We start from the raw sequence: 18196 nt of genomic DNA on the forward strand, positions 1-18196 counted from the left end.
CGTGGAATTTTAAAAAGTCGAACGGCTTTGGAATAGAATATTGTTAAGTGCGGTTGTTATTTTGAATATGTGTATTTTTGTGCACGTGTTTACACGAAATTGTCGTACATGGGAAGTGTTGAAGCTGAAAAGTAACGCCCAGCGTGGGGCTCGAACCCACGACCCTGAGATTAAGAGTCTCATGCTCTACCGACTTTTTTTTTTTTTTTTTTTTTTTTTTTTAAAAGGAAAGCCCCTATGCGGAAGCTTCCCCCATCACACTTCATTCACTCATATCATTTCATTCATATTTCAATTTCAAGACTTTTCAGGACAGACAATCACAAACATCCATGGCCGAGCCGGGAATCGAACCTGGGACCCCTGGCGTCGTAGCGCGATGTGCTAACCACTCCGCCACAGGGGCCGCCCACCGACTGAGCTAGCCGGGCTCCGTTGCGACTTTCGAAGTGTCACGAATATCATTGCATTCCATTTGTAACAAAATCTGTAAGCGTATACCATTCTTCACACAATCGAATCCGTCCAGTATATCTTCCAACAGCATGTCGTGGAGTGGGCAATTACAAGAAGATGGAAGGACACAGTTCGGTAAAGAGGCACTTTTTTTGCCTCTGTAATCTGGGTGTGCCTGCTTACGTCATTCTGCCTTATTTCTTCTACATGGCCTGCGTGAACTGAAATAAAAAGATGTTAACAAAGCAAGCGTCAGTAACAGGAGCATTGCTTTATTTGACACACACTACTCAAGATTAACATCTTTCAGGGGAACATAGGTGAAGACGGTTTTGGAGGAAATGGCTCTAAGCAATACATACCCTTGTTTGGAAATCACAAATTCTAGCATATCAAGTTCGTCATTGGGGATTCATCTTCACAAGCAAGAAGATGATGGTAATTTTGATTTGAAGCGTGCTTTTCCTGCCACAATTGTTAAATCGCGGCGAAGTGTGTGGTTGGAAGAAATGGATGAATAGGCAATCACAGAGAACTTGACGCCCCGCCATACTTACTGAGTACAATTCGAAACAAAGAGAACCTTTCAAAGAATCACATATAGAATGTTTCGTTTCACGAGTAGCATTTTCTCTTCAATGGGAATAGAGTTTCCCAATAGCAGCCTGAAGGTAGTCACATGAGTTTCTTACATCATTGTATGATTTGAAGATCACAACCTGTCAACTTTACTTCGACAACCGGATCTATCAGGTCAAGAGTGTGGTGAAATTATTACCCATTTCAAGTATAGGAAAGAAGGGCAGGAAATTAAAGAGTCGGGTAAAGCGATTCCAGTAGGTACGTATTAACCGCGATTGATCATCACCAAAAGAAATTGCTTAAAATGACACTTCATTATAATATTTTGTTCTGTTGTGTTTAATTTGATCATGTTGTTTGGCTGAATTTCCAACGAGAAGCTCAGTGCTCATTAGTATGCGCCCGAGAGATTTTTACTTCCGAAGAGTTCAAAACATACTGTTTTGTTGTCTCATCCTTACGATCCGGGTGATCTGTGGGAGCGAATGTGTTTGAAGAATGGACTGATTGAAGTCACACTTGGAATGACGTCTAATATTCGCACCGATTGGAAGTGAGAGAGTCCCGGAGAACAAGCCTTATGGCTTAAGTAAGCAATTTTCTCTCTACCAAAAAGTGCACTACGTTGGCATACGTAGGAAGAAATGGGGAAGTTGGTTTTGTAAAAAATAGAAACGTGAAATGCCGTTGATGTAACGGTTATACTTTCAAAGATAACGCGTGAATATGGAAGCATTCACGTACAAGACAGCAGCTGGTGTCGAATGAAAATCCACGGTCTGAAATCAGTTGTGTTATTGGTGCAGAAGGAGTTGTTTGACAACGAAATGTTGCATAAAGGTTTCTTTGACAACGAAATGTTAATCTGCTTTCGTGACTTGTATTGTCGGGAAATGAAAAGCTTAGTGTGATATTGTAGGTGTAGTTTGATAGTAATCGAGGATGTAGCTCAGTGGTAGAGCGTTCGCTTTGCATGTGAAAGGCCCCGGGTTCGATCCCCGGCATCTCCATTTTTCTTCATTTGACCTATTAGCAGTGTCGTTGCTGCGAGAAGCTCGTTCACGTCCCAAGGTGATTCCGAACAAACTCTTCCACTGTACTGGAAAGAGGTCATTGAGAAATTGTTACCAACGCTGCATCATAGTCGTTGAAATGTTGAATGTTACAAAGTTCGTCGTAGATTCAAATATCTAAGGCTTTCCTAGACATGCAAACTTGATAACAATGAGTGTTAATATCGTCCCGTCCCGTGGAATTTTAAAAAGTCGAACGGCTTTGGAATAGAATATTGTTAAGTGCGGTTGTTATTTTGAATATGTGTATTTTTGTGCACGTATTTACACGAAATTGTCGTACATGGGAAGTGTTGAAGCTGAAAAGTAACGCCCAGCGTGTGGCTCGAACCCACGACCCTGAGATTAAGAGTCTCATGCTCTACCGACTTTTTTTTTTTTAAAAGGAAAGCCCCTATGCGGAAGCTTCCCCCATCACACTTCATTCACTCATATCATTTCATTCATATTTCAATTTCAAGACTTTTCAGGACAGACAATCACAAACATCCATGGCCGAGCCGGGAATCGAACCCGGGACCCCTGGCTTCGTAGCGCGATGTGCTAACCACTCCGCCACAGGGGCCGCCCACTGAGCTAGCCGGGCTCCGTTGCGACTTTCGAAGTGTCACGAATATCATTGCATTCCATTTGTAACAAAATCTGAAAGCGTATACCATTCTTCACACAATCGAATCCGTCCAGTATATCTTCCAACAGCATGTCGTGGAGTGGGCAATTACAAGAAGATGGAAGGACACAGTTCGGTAAAGAGGCACTTTTTTTGCCTCTGTAATCTGGGTGTGCCTGCTTACGTCATTCTGCCTTATTTCTTCTACATGGCCTGCGTGAACTGAAATAAAAAGATGTTAACAAAGCAAGCGTCAGTAACAGGAGCATTGCTTTATTTGACACACACTACTCAAGATTAACATCTTTCAGGGGAACATAGGTGAAGACGGTTTTGGAGAAATGGCTCTAAGCAATACATACCCTTGTTTGGAAATCACAAATTCTAGCATATCAAGTTCGTCATTGGGGATTCATCTTCACAAGCAAGAAGATGATGGTAATTTTGATTTGAAGCGTGCTTTTCCTGCCACAATTGTTAAATCGCGGCGAAGTGTGTGGTTGGAAGAAATGGATGAATAGGCAATCACAGAGAACTTGACGCCCCGCCATACTTACTGAGTACAATTCGAAACAAAGAGAACCTTTCAAAGAATCACATATAGAATGTTTCGTTTCACGAGTAGCATTTTCTCTTCAATGGGAATAGAGTTTCCCAATAGCAGCCTGAAGGTAGTCACATGAGTTTCTTACATCATTGTATGATTTGAAGATCACAACCTGTCAACTTTACTTCGACAACCGGATCTATCAGGTCAAGGGTGTGGTGAAATTATTACCCATTTCAAGTATAGGAAAGAAGGGCAGGAAATTAAAGAGTCGGGTAAAGCGATTCCGGTAGGTACGTATTAACCGTGATTGATCATCACCAAAAGAAATTGCTTAAAATGACACTTCATTATAATATTTTGTTCTGTTGTGTTTAATTTGATCATGTTGTTTGGCTGAATTTCCAACGAGAAGCTCAGTGCTCATTAGTATGCGCCCGAGAGATTTTTACTTCCGAAGAGTTCAAAACATACTGTTTTGTTGTCTCATCCTTACGATCCGGGTGATCTGTGGGAGCGAATGTGTTTGAAGAATGGACTGATTGAAGTCACACTTGGAATGACGTCTAATATTCGCACCGATTCGAAGTGAGAGAGTCCCGGAGAACAAGCCTTATGGCTTAAGTAAGCAATTTTCTCTCTACCAAAAAGTGCACTACGTTGGCATACGTAGGAAGAAATGGGGAAGGTGGTTTTGTAAAAAATAGAAACGTGAAATGCCGTTGATGTAACGGTTATACTTTCAAAGATAACGCGTGAATATGGAAGCATTCACGTACAAGACAGCAGCTGGTGTCGAATGAAAATCCACGGTCTGAAATCAGTTGTGTTATTGGTGCAGAAGGAGTTGTTTGACAACGAAATGTTGCATAAAGGTTTCTTTGACAACGAGATGTTAATCTGCTTTCGTGACTTGTATTGTCGGGAAATGAAAAGCTTAGTGTGATATTGTAGGTGTAGTTTGATAGTAATCGGGGATGTAGCTCAGTGGTAGAGCGTTCGCTTTGCATGTGAAAGGCCCCGGGTTCGATCCCCGGCATCTCCATTTTTCTTCATTTGACCTATTAGCAGTGTCGTTGCTGCGAGAAGCTCGTTCACGTCCCAAGGTGATTCCGAACAAACTCTTCCACTGTACTGGAAAGAGGTCATTGAGAAATTGTTACCAACGCTGCATCATAGTCGTTGAAATGTTGAATGTTACAAAGTTCGTCGTAGATTCAAATATCTAAGGCTTTCCTAGACATGCACACTTGATAACAATGAGTGTTAATATCGTCCCGTCCCGTGGAATTTTAAAAAGTCGAACGGCTTTGGAATAGAAGATTGTTAAGTGCGGTTGTTATTTTGAATATGTGTATTTTTGTGCACGTATTTACACGAAATTGTCGTACATGGGAAGTGTTGAAGCTGAAAAGTAACGCCCAGCGTGGGGCTCGAACCCACGACCCTGAGATTAAGAGTCTCATGCTCTACCGACTGAGCTAGCCGGGCTCCGTTGCGACTTTGGAAGTGTCACGAATATCATTGCATTCCATTTGTAACAGAATCTGAAAGCGTATACCATTCTTCACACAATCGAATCCGTCCAGTATATCTTCCAACAGCATGTCGTGGAGTGGGCAATTACAAGAAGATGGAAGGACACAGTTCGGTAAAGAGGCACTTTTTTTGCCTGTGTAATCTGGGTGTGCCTGCTTACGTCATTCTGCCTTATTTCTTCTACATGGCCTGCGTGAACTGAAATAAAAAGATGTTAACAAAGCAAGCGTCAGTAACAGGAGCATTGCTTTATTTGACACACACTACTCAAGATTAACATCTTTCAGGGGAACATAGGTGAAGACGGTTTTGGAGGAAATGGCTCTAAGCAATACATACCCTTGTTTGGAAATCACAAATTCTAGCATATCAAGTTCGTCATTGGGGATTCATCTTCACAAGCAAGAAGATGATGGTAATTTTGATTTGAAGCGTGCTTTTCCTGCCACAATTGTTAAATCGCGGCGAAGTGTGTGGTTGGAAGAAATGGATGAATAGGCAATCACAGAGAACTTGACGCCCCGCCATACTTACTGAGTACAATTCGAAACAAAGAGAACCTTTCAAAGAATCACATATAGAATGTTTCGTTTCACGAGTAGCATTTTCTCTTCAATGGGAATAGAGTTTCCCAATAGCAGCCTGAAGGTAGTCACATGAGTTTCTTACATCATTGTATGATTTGAAGATCACAACCTGTCAACTTTACTTCGACAACCGGATCTATCAGGTCAAGAGTGTGGTGAAATTATTACCCATTTCAAGTATAGGAAAGAAGGGCAGGAAATTAAAGAGTCGGGTAAAGCGATTCCAGTAGGTACGTATTAACCGCGATTGATCATCACCAAAAGAAATTGCTTAAAATGACACTTCATTATAATATTTTGTTCTGTTGTGTTTAATTTGATCATGTTGTTTGGCTGAATTTCCAACGAGAAGCTCAGTGCTCATTAGTATGCGCCCGAGAGATTTTTACTTCCGAAGAGTTCAAAACATACTGTTTTGTTGTCTCATCCTTACGATCCGGGTGATCTGTGGGAGCGAATGTGTTTGAAGAATGGACTGATTGAAGTCACACTTGGAATGACGTCTAATATTCGCACCGATTGGAAGTGAGAGAGTCCCGGAGAACAAGCCTTATGGCTTAAGTAAGCAATTTTCTCTCTACCAAAAAGTGCACTACGTTGGCATACGTAGGAAGAAATGGGGAAGTTGGTTTTGTAAAAAATAGAAACGTGAAATGCCGTTGATGTAACGGTTATACTTTCAAAGATAACGCGTGAATATGGAAGCATTCACGTACAAGACAGCAGCTGGTGTCGAATGAAAATCCACGGTCTGAAATCAGTTGTGTTATTGGTGCAGAAGGAGTTGTTTGACAACGAAATGTTGCATAAAGGTTTCTTTGACAACGAAATGTTAATCTGCTTTCGTGACTTGTATTGTCGGGAAATGAAAAGCTTAGTGTGATATTGTAGGTGTAGTTTGATAGTAATCGGGGATGTAGCTCAGTGGTAGAGCGTTCGCTTTGCATGTGAAAGGCCCCGGGTTCGATCCCCGGCATCTCCATTTTTCTTCATTTGACCTATTAGCAGTGTCGTTGCTGCGAGAAGCTCGTTCACGTCCCAAGGTGATTCCGAACAAACTCTTCCACTGTACTGGAAAGAGGTCATTGAGAAATTGTTACCAACGCTGCATCATAGTCGTTGAAATGTTGAATGTTACAAAGTTCGTCGTAGATTCAAATATCTAAGGCTTTCCTAGACATGCAAACTTGATAACAATGAGTGTTAATATCGTCCCGTCCCGTGGAATTTTAAAAAGTCGAACGGCTTTGGAATAGAATATTGTTAAGTGCGGTTGTTATTTTGAATATGTGTATTTTTGTGCACGTATTTACACGAAATTGTCGTACATGGGAAGTGTTGAAGCTGAAAAGTAACGCCCAGCGTGGGGCTCGAACCCACGACCCTGAGATTAAGAGTCTCATGCTCTACCGACTGAGCTAGCCGGGCCCCGTTGCGACTTTCGAAGTGTCACGAATATCATTGCATTCCATTTGTAACAAAATCTGAAAGCGTATACCATTCTTCACACAATCGAATCCGTCCAGTATATCTTCCAACAGCATGTCGTGGAGTGGGCAATTACAAGAAGATGGAAGGACACAGTTCGGTAAAGAGGCACTTTTTTTGCCTGTGTAATCTGGGTGTGCCTGCTTACGTCATTCTGCCTTATTTCTTCTACATGGCCTGCGTGAACTGAAATAAAAAGATGTTAACAAAGCAAGCGTCAGTAACAGGAGCATTGCTTTATTTGACACACACTACTCAAGATTAACATCTTTCAGGGGAACATAGGTGAAGACGGTTTTGGAGGAAATGGCTCTAAGCAATACATACCCTTGTTTGGAAATCACAAATTCTAGCATATCAAGTTCGTCATTGGGGATTCATCTTCACAAGCAAGAAGATGATGGTAATTTTGATTTGAAGCGTGCTTTTCCTGCCACAATTGTTAAATCGCGGCGAAGTGTGTGGTTGGAAGAAATGGATGAATAGGCAATCACAGAGAACTTGACGCCCCGCCATACTTACTGAGTACAATTCGAAACAAAGAGAACCTTTCAAAGAATCACATATAGAATGTTTCGTTTCACGAGTAGCATTTTCTCTTCAATGGGAATAGAGTTTCCCAATAGCAGCCTGAAGGTAGTCACATGAGTTTCTTACATCATTGTATGATTTGAAGATCACAACCTGTCAACTTTACTTCGACAACCGGATCTATCAGGTCAAGAGTGTGGTGAAATTATTACCCATTTCAAGTATAGGAAAGAAGGGCAGGAAATTAAAGAGTCGGGTAAAGCGATTCCAGTAGGTACGTATTAACCGCGATTGATCATCACCAAAAGAAATTGCTTAAAATGACACTTCATTATAATATTTTGTTCTGTTGTGTTTAATTTGATCATGTTGTTTGGCTGAATTTCCAACGAGAAGCTCAGTGCTCATTAGTATGCGCCCGAGAGATTTTTACTTCCGAAGAGTTCAAAACATACTGTTTTGTTGTCTCATCCTTACGATCCGGGTGATCTGTGGGAGCGAATGTGTTTGAAGAATGGACTGATTGAAGTCACACTTGGAATGACGTCTAATATTCGCACCGATTGGAAGTGAGAGAGTCCCGGAGAACAAGCCTTATGGCTTAAGTAAGCAATTTTCTCTCTACCAAAAAGTGCACTACGTTGGCATACGTAGGAAGAAATGGGGAAGTTGATTTGTAAAAAATAGAAACGTGAAATGCCGTTGATGTAACGGTTATACTTTCAAAGATAACGCGTGAATATGGAAGCATTCACGTACAAGACAGCAGCTGGTGTCGAATGAAAATCCACGGTCTGAAATCAGTTGTGTTATTGGTGCAGAAGGAGTTGTTTGACAACGAAATGTTGCATAAAGGTTTCTTTGACAACGAAATGTTAATCTGCTTTCGTGACTTGTATTGTCGGGAAATGAAAAGCTTAGTGTGATATTGTAGGTGTAGTTTGATAGTAATCGAGGATGTAGCTCAGTGGTAGAGCGTTCGCTTTGCATGTGAAAGGCCCCGGGTTCGATCCCCGGCATCTCCATTTTTCTTCATTTGACCTATTAGCAGTGTCGTTGCTGCGAGAAGCTCGTTCACGTCCCAAGGTGATTCCGAACAAACTCTTCCACTGTACTGGAAAGAGGTCATTGAGAAATTGTTACCAACGCTGCATCATAGTCGTTGAAATGTTGAATGTTACAAAGTTCGTCGTAGATTCAAATATCTAAGGCTTTCCTAGACATGCAAACTTGATAACAATGAGTGTTAATATCGTCCCGTCCCGTGGAATTTTAAAAAGTCGAACGGCTTTGGAATAGAATATTGTTAAGTGCGGTTGTTATTTTGAATATGTGTATTTTTGTGCACGTATTTACACGAAATTGTCGTACATGGGAAGTGTTGAAGCTGAAAAGTAACGCCCAGCGTGGGGCTCGAACCCACGACCCTGAGATTAAGAGTCTCATGCTCTACCGACTTTTTTTTTTTTTTTTTTTTTTAAAAGGAAAGCCCCTATGCGGAAGCTTCCCCCATCACACTTCATTCACTCATATCATTTCATTCATATTTCAATTTCAAGACTTTTCAGGACAGACAATCACAAACATCCATGGCCGAGCCGGGAATCGAACCCGGGACCCCTGGCTTCGTAGCGCGATGTGCTAACCACTCCGCCACAGGGGCCGCCCACTGAGCTAGCCGGGCTCCGTTGCGACTTTCGAAGTGTCACGAATATCATTGCATTCCATTTGTAACAAAATCTGAAAGCGTATACCATTCTTCACACAATCGAATCCGTCCAGTATATCTTCCAACAGCATGTCGTGGAGTGGGCAATTACAAGAAGATGGAAGGACACAGTTCGGTAAAGAGGCACTTTTTTTGCCTCTGTAATCTGGGTGTGCCTGCTTACGTCATTCTGCCTTATTTCTTCTACATGGCCTGCGTGAACTGAAATAAAAAGATGTTAACAAAGCAAGCGTCAGTAACAGGAGCATTGCTTTATTTGACACACACTACTCAAGATTAACATCTTTCAGGGGAACATAGGTGAAGACGGTTTTGGAGAAATGGCTCTAAGCAATACATACCCTTGTTTGGAAATCACAAATTCTAGCATATCAAGTTCGTCATTGGGGATTCATCTTCACAAGCAAGAAGATGATGGTAATTTTGATTTGAAGCGTGCTTTTCCTGCCACAATTGTTAAATCGCGGCGAAGTGTGTGGTTGGAAGAAATGGATGAATAGGCAATCACAGAGAACTTGACGCCCCGCCATACTTACTGAGTACAATTCGAAACAAAGAGAACCTTTCAAAGAATCACATATAGAATGTTTCGTTTCACGAGTAGCATTTTCTCTTCAATGGGAATAGAGTTTCCCAATAGCAGCCTGAAGGTAGTCACATGAGTTTCTTACATCATTGTATGATTTGAAGATCACAACCTGTCAACTTTACTTCGACAACCGGATCTATCAGGTCAAGGGTGTGGTGAAATTATTACCCATTTCAAGTATAGGAAAGAAGGGCAGGAAATTAAAGAGTCGGGTAAAGCGATTCCGGTAGGTACGTATTAACCGTGATTGATCATCACCAAAAGAAATTGCTTAAAATGACACTTCATTATAATATTTTGTTCTGTTGTGTTTAATTTGATCATGTTGTTTGGCTGAATTTCCAACGAGAAGCTCAGTGCTCATTAGTATGCGCCCGAGAGATTTTTACTTCCGAAGAGTTCAAAACATACTGTTTTGTTGTCTCATCCTTACGATCCGGGTGATCTGTGGGAGCGAATGTGTTTGAAGAATGGACTGATTGAAGTCACACTTGGAATGACGTCTAATATTCGCACCGATTCGAAGTGAGAGAGTCCCGGAGAACAAGCCTTATGGCTTAAGTAAGCAATTTTCTCTCTACCAAAAAGTGCACTACGTTGGCATACGTAGGAAGAAATGGGGAAGGTGGTTTTGTAAAAAATAGAAACGTGAAATGCCGTTGATGTAACGGTTATACTTTCAAAGATAACGCGTGAATATGGAAGCATTCACGTACAAGACAGCAGCTGGTGTCGAATGAAAATCCACGGTCTGAAATCAGTTGTGTTATTGGTGCAGAAGGAGTTGTTTGACAACGAAATGTTGCATAAAGGTTTCTTTGACAACGAGATGTTAATCTGCTTTCGTGACTTGTATTGTCGGGAAATGAAAAGCTTAGTGTGATATTGTAGGTGTAGTTTGATAGTAATCGGGGATGTAGCTCAGTGGTAGAGCGTTCGCTTTGCATGTGAAAGGCCCCGGGTTCGATCCCCGGCATCTCCATTTTTCTTCATTTGACCTATTAGCAGTGTCGTTGCTGCGAGAAGCTCGTTCACGTCCCAAGGTGATTCCGAACAAACTCTTCCACTGTACTGGAAAGAGGTCATTGAGAAATTGTTACCAACGCTGCATCATAGTCGTTGAAATGTTGAATGTTACAAAGTTCGTCGTAGATTCAAATATCTAAGGCTTTCCTAGACATGCAAACTTGATAACAATGAGTGTTAATATCGTCCCGTCCCGTGGAATTTTAAAAAGTCGAACGGCTTTGGAATAGAATATTGTTAAGTGCGGTTGTTATTTTGAATATGTGTATTTTTGTGCACGTATTTACACGAAATTGTCGTACATGGGAAGTGTTGAAGCTGAAAAGTAACGCCCAGCGTGGGGCTCGAACCCACGACCCTGAGATTAAGAGTCTCATGCTCTACCGACTGAGCTAGCCGGGCTCCGTTGCGACTTTGGAAGTGTCACGAATATCATTGCATTCCATTTGTAACAGAATCTGAAAGCGTATACCATTCTTCACACAATCGAATCCGTCCAGTATATCTTCCAACAGCATGTCGTGGAGTGGGCAATTACAAGAAGATGGAAGGACACAGTTCGGTAAAGAGGCACTTTTTTTGCCTCTGTAATCTGGGTGTGCCTGCTTACGTCATTCTGCCTTATTTCTTCTACATGGCCTGCGTGAACTGAAATAAAAAGATGTTAACAAAGCAAGCGTCAGTAACAGGAGCATTGCTTTATTTGACACACACTACTCAAGATTAACATCTTTCAGGGGAACATAGGTGAAGACGGTTTTGGAGGAAATGGCTCTAAGCAATACATACCCTTGTTTGGAAATCACAAATTCTAGCATATCAAGTTCGTCATTGGGGATTCATCTTCACAAGCAAGAAGATGATGGTAATTTTGATTTGAAGCGTGCTTTTCCTGCCACAATTGTTAAATCGCGGCGAAGTGTGTGGTTGGAAGAAATGGATGAATAGGCAATCACAGAGAACTTGACGCCCCGCCATACTTACTGAGTACAATTCGAAACAAAGAGAACCTTTCAAAGAATCACATATAGAATGTTTCGTTTCACGAGTAGCATTTTCTCTTCAATGGGAATAGAGTTTCCCAATAGCAGCCTGAAGGTAGTCACATGAGTTTCTTACATCATTGTATGATTTGAAGATCACAACCTGTCAACTTTACTTCGACAACCGGATCTATCAGGTCAAGAGTGTGGTGAAATTATTACCCATTTCAAGTATAGGAAAGAAGGGCAGGAAATTAAAGAGTCGGGTAAAGCGATTCCAGTAGGTACGTATTAACCGCGATTGATCATCACCAAAAGAAATTGCTTAAAATGACACTTCATTATAATATTTTGTTCTGTTGTGTTTAATTTGATCATGTTGTTTGGCTGAATTTCCAACGAGAAGCTCAGTGCTCATTAGTATGCGCCCGAGAGATTTTTACTTCCGAAGAGTTCAAAACATACTGTTTTGTTGTCTCATCCTTACGATCCGGGTGATCTGTGGGAGCGAATGTGTTTGAAGAATGGACTGATTGAAGTCACACTTGGAATGACGTCTAATATTCGCACCGATTCGAAGTGAGAGAGTCCCGGAGAACAAGCCTTATGGCTTAAGTAAGCAATTTTCTCTCTACCAAAAAGTGCACTACGTTGGCATACGTAGGAAGAAATGGGGAAGGTGGTTTTGTAAAAAATAGAAACGTGAAATGCCGTTGATGTAACGGTTATACTTTCAAAGATAACGCGTGAATATGGAAGCATTCACGTACAAGACAGCAGCTGGTGTCGAATGAAAATCCACGGTCTGAAATCAGTTGTGTTATTGGTGCAGAAGGAGTTGTTTGACAACGAAATGTTGCATAAAGGTTTCTTTGACAACGAAATGTTAATCTGCTTTCGTGACTTGTATTGTCGGGAAATGAAAAGCTTAGTGTGATATTGTAGGTGTAGTTTGATAGTAATCGGGGATGTAGCTCAGTGGTAGAGCGTTCGCTTTGCATGTGAAAGGCCCCGGGTTCGATCCCCGGCATCTCCATTTTTCTTCATTTGACCTATTAGCAGTGTCGTTGCTGCGAGAAGCTCGTTCACGTCCCAAGGTGATTCCGAACAAACTCTTCCACTGTACTGGAAAGAGGTCATTGAGAAATTGTTACCAACGCTGCATCATAGTCGTTGAAATGTTGAATGTTACAAAGTTCGTCGTAGATTCAAATATCTAAGGCTTTCCTAGACATGCAAACTTGATAACAATGAGTGTTAATATCGTCCCGTCCCGTGGAATTTTAAAAAGTCGAACGGCTTTGGAATAGAATATTGTTAAGTGCGGTTGTTATTTTGAATATGTGTATTTTTGTGCACGTATTTACACGAAATTGTCGTACATGGGAAGTGTTGAAGCTGAAAAGTAACGCCCAGCGTGGGGCTCGAACCCACGACCCTGAGATTAAGAGTCTCATGCTCTACCGACTGAGCTAGCCGGGCTCCGTTGCGACTTTGGAAGTGTCACGAATATCATTGCATTCCATTTGTAACAGAATCTGAAAGCGTATACCATTCTTCACACAATCGAATCCGTCCAGTATATCTTCCAACAGCATGTCGTGGAGTGGGCAATTACAAGAAGATGGAAGGACACAGTTCGGTAAAGAGGCACTTTTTTTGCCTGTGTAATCTGGGTGTGCCTGCTTACGTCATTCTGCCTTATTTCTTCTACATGGCCTGCGTGAACTGAAATAAAAAGATGTTAACAAAGCAAGCGTCAGTAACAGGAGCATTGCTTTATTTGACACACACTACTCAAGATTAACATCTTTCAGGGGAACATAGGTGAAGACGGTTTTGGAGGAAATGGCTCTAAGCAATACATACCCTTGTTTGGAAATCACAAATTCTAGCATATCAAGTTCGTCATTGGGGATTCATCTTCACAAGCAAGAAGATGATGGTAATTTTGATTTGAAGCGTGCTTTTCCTGCCACAATTGTTAAATCGCGGCGAAGTGTGTGGTTGGAAGAAATGGATGAATAGGCAATCACAGAGAACTTGACGCCCCGCCATACTTACTGAGTACAATTCGAAACAAAGAGAACCTTTCAAAGAATCACATATAGAATGTTTCGTTTCACGAGTAGCATTTTCTCTTCAATGGGAATAGAGTTTCCCAATAGCAGCCTGAAGGTAGTCACATGAGTTTCTTACATCATTGTATGATTTGAAGATCACAACCTGTCAACTTTACTTCGACAACCGGATCTATCAGGTCAAGAGTGTGGTGAAATTATTACCCATTTCAAGTATAGGAAAGAAGGGCAGGAAATTAAAGAGTCGGGTAAAGCGATTCCAGTAGGTACGTATTAACCGCGATTGATCATCACCAAAAGAAATTGCTTAAAATGACACTTCATTATAATATTTTGTTCTGTTGTGTTTAATTTGATCATGTTGTTTGGCTGAATTTCCAACGAGAAGCTCAGTGCTCATTAGTATGCGCCCGAGAGATTTTTACTTCCGAAGAGTTCAAAACATACTGTTTTGTTGTCTCATCCTTACGATCCGGGTGATCTGTGGGAGCGAATGTGTTTGAAGAATGGACTGATTGAAGTCACACTTGGAATGACGTCTAATATTCGCACCGATTCGAAGTGAGAGAGTCCCGGAGAACAAGCCTTATGGCTTAAGTAAGCAATTTTCTCTCTACCAAAAAGTGCACTACGTTGGCATACGTAGGAAGAAATGGGGAAGGTGGTTTTGTAAAAAATAGAAACGTGAAATGCCGTTGATGTAACGGTTATACTTTCAAAGATAACGCGTGAATATGGAAGCATTCACGTACAAGACAGCAGCTGGTGTCGAATGAAAATCCACGGTCTGAAATCAGTTGTGTTATTGGTGCAGAAGGAGTTGTTTGACAACGAAATGTTGCATAAAGGTTTCTTTGACAACGAAATGTTAATCTGCTTTCGTGACTTGTATTGTCGGGAAATGAAAAGCTTAGTGTGATATTGTAGGTGTAGTTTGATAGTAATCGGGGATGTAGCTCAGTGGTAGAGCGTTCGCTTTGCATGTGAAAGGCCCCGGGTTCGATCCCCGGCATCTCCATTTTTCTTCATTTGACCTATTAGCAGTGTCGTTGCTGCGAGAAGCTCGTTCACGTCCCAAGGTGATTCCGAACAAACTCTTCCACTGTACTGGAAAGAGGTCATTGAGAAATTGTTACCAACGCTGCATCATAGTCGTTGAAATGTTGAATGTTACAAAGTTCGTCGTAGATTCAAATATCTAAGGCTTTCCTAGACATGCAAACTTGATAACAATGAGTGTTAATATCGTCCCGTCCCGTGGAATTTTAAAAAGTCGAACGGCTTTGGAATAGAATATTGTTAAGTGCGGTTGTTATTTTGAATATGTGTATTTTTGTGCACGTATTTACACGAAATTGTCGTACATGGGAAGTGTTGAAGCTGAAAAGTAACGCCCAGCGTGGGGCTCGAACCCACGACCCTGAGATTAAGAGTCTCATGCTCTACCGACTTTTTTTTTTTTAAAAGGAAAGCCCCTATGCGGAAGCTTCCCCCATCACACTTCATTCACTCATATCATTTCATTCATATTTCAATTTCAAGACTTTTCAGGACAGACAATCACAAACATCCATGGCCGAGCCGGGAATCGAACCCGGGACCCCTGGCTTCGTAGCGCGATGTGCTAACCACTCCGCCACAGGGGCCGCCCACTGAGCTAGCCGGGCTCCGTTGCGACTTTCGAAGTGTCACGAATATCATTGCATTCCATTTGTAACAAAATCTGAAAGCGTATACCATTCTTCACACAATCGAATCCGTCCAGTATATCTTCCAACAGCATGTCGTGGAGTGGGCAATTACAAGAAGATGGAAGGACACAGTTCGGTAAAGAGGCACTTTTTTTGCCTCTGTAATCTGGGTGTGCCTGCTTACGTCATTCTGCCTTATTTCTTCTACATGGCCTGCGTGAACTGAAATAAAAAGATGTTAACAAAGCAAGCGTCAGTAACAGGAGCATTGCTTTATTTGACACACACTACTCAAGATTAACATCTTTCAGGGGAACATAGGTGAAGACGGTTTTGGAGAAATGGCTCTAAGCAATACATACCCTTGTTTGGAAATCACAAATTCTAGCATATCAAGTTCGTCATTGGGGATTCATCTTCACAAGCAAGAAGATGATGGTAATTTTGATTTGAAGCGTGCTTTTCCTGCCACAATTGTTAAATCGCGGCGAAGTGTGTGGTTGGAAGAAATGGATGAATAGGCAATCACAGAGAACTTGACGCCCCGCCATACTTACTGAGTACAATTCGAAACAAAGAGAACCTTTCAAAGAATCACATATAGAATGTTTCGTTTCACGAGTAGCATTTTCTCTTCAATGGGAATAGAGTTTCCCAATAGCAGCCTGAAGGTAGTCACATGAGTTTCTTACATCATTGTATGATTTGAAGATCACAACCTGTCAACTTTACTTCGACAACCGGATCTATCAGGTCAAGGGTGTGGTGAAATTATTACCCATTTCAAGTATAGGAAAGAAGGGCAGGAAATTAAAGAGTCGGGTAAAGCGATTCCGGTAGGTACGTATTAACCGTGATTGATCATCACCAAAAGAAATTGCTTAAAATGACACTTCATTATAATATTTTGTTCTGTTGTGTTTAATTTGATCATGTTGTTTGGCTGAATTTCCAACGAGAAGCTCAGTGCTCATTAGTATGCGCCCGAGAGATTTTTACTTCCGAAGAGTTCAAAACATACTGTTTTGTTGTCTCATCCTTACGATCCGGGTGATCTGTGGGAGCGAATGTGTTTGAAGAATGGACTGATTGAAGTCACACTTGGAATGACGTCTAATATTCGCACCGATTCGAAGTGAGAGAGTCCCGGAGAACAAGCCTTATGGCTTAAGTAAGCAATTTTCTCTCTACCAAAAAGTGCACTACGTTGGCATACGTAGGAAGAAATGGGGAAGGTGGTTTTGTAAAAAATAGAAACGTGAAATGCCGTTGATGTAACGGTTATACTTTCAAAGATAACGCGTGAATATGGAAGCATTCACGTACAAGACAGCAGCTGGTGTCGAATGAAAATCCACGGTCTGAAATCAGTTGTGTTATTGGTGCAGAAGGAGTTGTTTGACAACGAAATGTTGCATAAAGGTTTCTTTGACAACGAAATGTTAATCTGCTTTCGTGACTTGTATTGTCGGGAAATGAAAAGCTTAGTGTGATATTGTAGGTGTAGTTTGATAGTAATCGGGGATGTAGCTCAGTGGTAGAGCGTTCGCTTTGCATGTGAAAGGCCCCGGGTTCGATCCCCGGCATCTCCATTTTTCTTCATTTGACCTATTAGCAGTGTCGTTGCTGCGAGAAGCTCGTTCACGTCCCAAGGTGATTCCGAACAAACTCTTCCACTGTACTGGAAAGAGGTCATTGAGAAATTGTTACCAACGCTGCATCATAGTCGTTGAAATGTTGAATGTTACAAAGTTCGTCGTAGATTCAAATATCTAAGGCTTTCCTAGACATGCAAACTTGATAACAATGAGTGTTAATATCGTCCCGTCCCGTGGAATTTTAAAAAGTCGAACGGCTTTGGAATAGAATATTGTTAAGTGCGGTTGTTATTTTGAATATGTGTATTTTTGTGCACGTATTTACACGAAATTGTCGTACATGGGAAGTGTTGAAGCTGAAAAGTAACGCCCAGCGTGGGGCTCGAACCCACGACCCTGAGATTAAGAGTCTCATGCTCTACCGACTGAGCTAGCCGGGCTCCGTTGCGACTTTGGAAGTGTCACGAATATCATTGCATTCCATTTGTAACAGAATCTGAAAGCGTATACCATTCTTCACACAATCGAATCCGTCCAGTATATCTTCCAACAGCATGTCGTGGAGTGGGCAATTACAAGAAGATGGAAGGACACAGTTCGGTAAAGAGGCACTTTTTTTGCCTGTGTAATCTGGGTGTGCCTGCTTACGTCATTCTGCCTTATTTCTTCTACATGGCCTGCGTGAACTGAAATAAAAAGATGTTAACAAAGCAAGCGTCAGTAACAGGAGCATTGCTTTATTTGACACACACTACTCAAGATTAACATCTTTCAGGGGAACATAGGTGAAGACGGTTTTGGAGGAAATGGCTCTAAGCAATACATACCCTTGTTTGGAAATCACAAATTCTAGCATATCAAGTTCGTCATTGGGGATTCATCTTCACAAGCAAGAAGATGATGGTAATTTTGATTTGAAGCGTGCTTTTCCTGCCACAATTGTTAAATCGCGGCGAAGTGTGTGGTTGGAAGAAATGGATGAATAGGCAATCACAGAGAACTTGACGCCCCGCCATACTTACTGAGTACAATTCGAAACAAAGAGAACCTTTCAAAGAATCACATATAGAATGTTTCGTTTCACGA

The 18196-nt window shown here is 41.5% G+C and overlaps 13 non-coding genes across 13 annotated transcripts; 8 read left to right on the plus strand and 5 right to left on the minus strand.

Moving 5' to 3' along the window:
* Positions 1 to 1976: 1976 nt before the first annotated feature.
* TRNAA-UGC (transfer RNA alanine (anticodon UGC)) lies at positions 1977 to 2048 on the plus strand. Its single transcript has one exon. It is a non-coding gene; the product is annotated as a tRNA-Ala (tRNA).
* A 2193-nt stretch (positions 2049 to 4241) lies between these two features.
* Positions 4242 to 4313, plus strand: TRNAA-UGC (transfer RNA alanine (anticodon UGC)). Its single transcript has one exon. It is a non-coding gene; the product is annotated as a tRNA-Ala (tRNA).
* A 373-nt stretch (positions 4314 to 4686) lies between these two features.
* TRNAK-CUU (transfer RNA lysine (anticodon CUU)) lies at positions 4687 to 4759 on the minus strand. Its single transcript has one exon. It is a non-coding gene; the product is annotated as a tRNA-Lys (tRNA).
* Positions 4760 to 6304: 1545 nt separating this feature from the next.
* On the plus strand, positions 6305 to 6376 carry TRNAA-UGC (transfer RNA alanine (anticodon UGC)). The gene has a single exon. It is a non-coding gene; the product is annotated as a tRNA-Ala (tRNA).
* A 373-nt stretch (positions 6377 to 6749) lies between these two features.
* TRNAK-CUU (transfer RNA lysine (anticodon CUU)) lies at positions 6750 to 6822 on the minus strand. The gene has a single exon. It is a non-coding gene; the product is annotated as a tRNA-Lys (tRNA).
* Positions 6823 to 8366: 1544 nt separating this feature from the next.
* TRNAA-UGC (transfer RNA alanine (anticodon UGC)) lies at positions 8367 to 8438 on the plus strand. The gene has a single exon. It is a non-coding gene; the product is annotated as a tRNA-Ala (tRNA).
* Positions 8439 to 10641: 2203 nt separating this feature from the next.
* TRNAA-UGC (transfer RNA alanine (anticodon UGC)) lies at positions 10642 to 10713 on the plus strand. Its single transcript has one exon. It is a non-coding gene; the product is annotated as a tRNA-Ala (tRNA).
* A 373-nt stretch (positions 10714 to 11086) lies between these two features.
* On the minus strand, positions 11087 to 11159 carry TRNAK-CUU (transfer RNA lysine (anticodon CUU)). The gene has a single exon. It is a non-coding gene; the product is annotated as a tRNA-Lys (tRNA).
* A 1545-nt stretch (positions 11160 to 12704) lies between these two features.
* On the plus strand, positions 12705 to 12776 carry TRNAA-UGC (transfer RNA alanine (anticodon UGC)). The gene has a single exon. It is a non-coding gene; the product is annotated as a tRNA-Ala (tRNA).
* Positions 12777 to 13149: 373 nt separating this feature from the next.
* TRNAK-CUU (transfer RNA lysine (anticodon CUU)) lies at positions 13150 to 13222 on the minus strand. The gene has a single exon. It is a non-coding gene; the product is annotated as a tRNA-Lys (tRNA).
* Positions 13223 to 14767: 1545 nt separating this feature from the next.
* Positions 14768 to 14839, plus strand: TRNAA-UGC (transfer RNA alanine (anticodon UGC)). Its single transcript has one exon. It is a non-coding gene; the product is annotated as a tRNA-Ala (tRNA).
* Positions 14840 to 17032: 2193 nt separating this feature from the next.
* Positions 17033 to 17104, plus strand: TRNAA-UGC (transfer RNA alanine (anticodon UGC)). The gene has a single exon. It is a non-coding gene; the product is annotated as a tRNA-Ala (tRNA).
* Positions 17105 to 17477: 373 nt separating this feature from the next.
* Positions 17478 to 17550, minus strand: TRNAK-CUU (transfer RNA lysine (anticodon CUU)). The gene has a single exon. It is a non-coding gene; the product is annotated as a tRNA-Lys (tRNA).
* Positions 17551 to 18196: the final 646 nt, after the last annotated feature.

This window comes from Lepisma saccharinum, chromosome 9, assembly GCF_977018435.1.
Source record: "Lepisma saccharinum chromosome 9, izLepSacc3.1, whole genome shotgun sequence".
NCBI classification, from domain to species: domain Eukaryota; kingdom Metazoa; phylum Arthropoda; class Insecta; order Zygentoma; family Lepismatidae; genus Lepisma; species Lepisma saccharinum.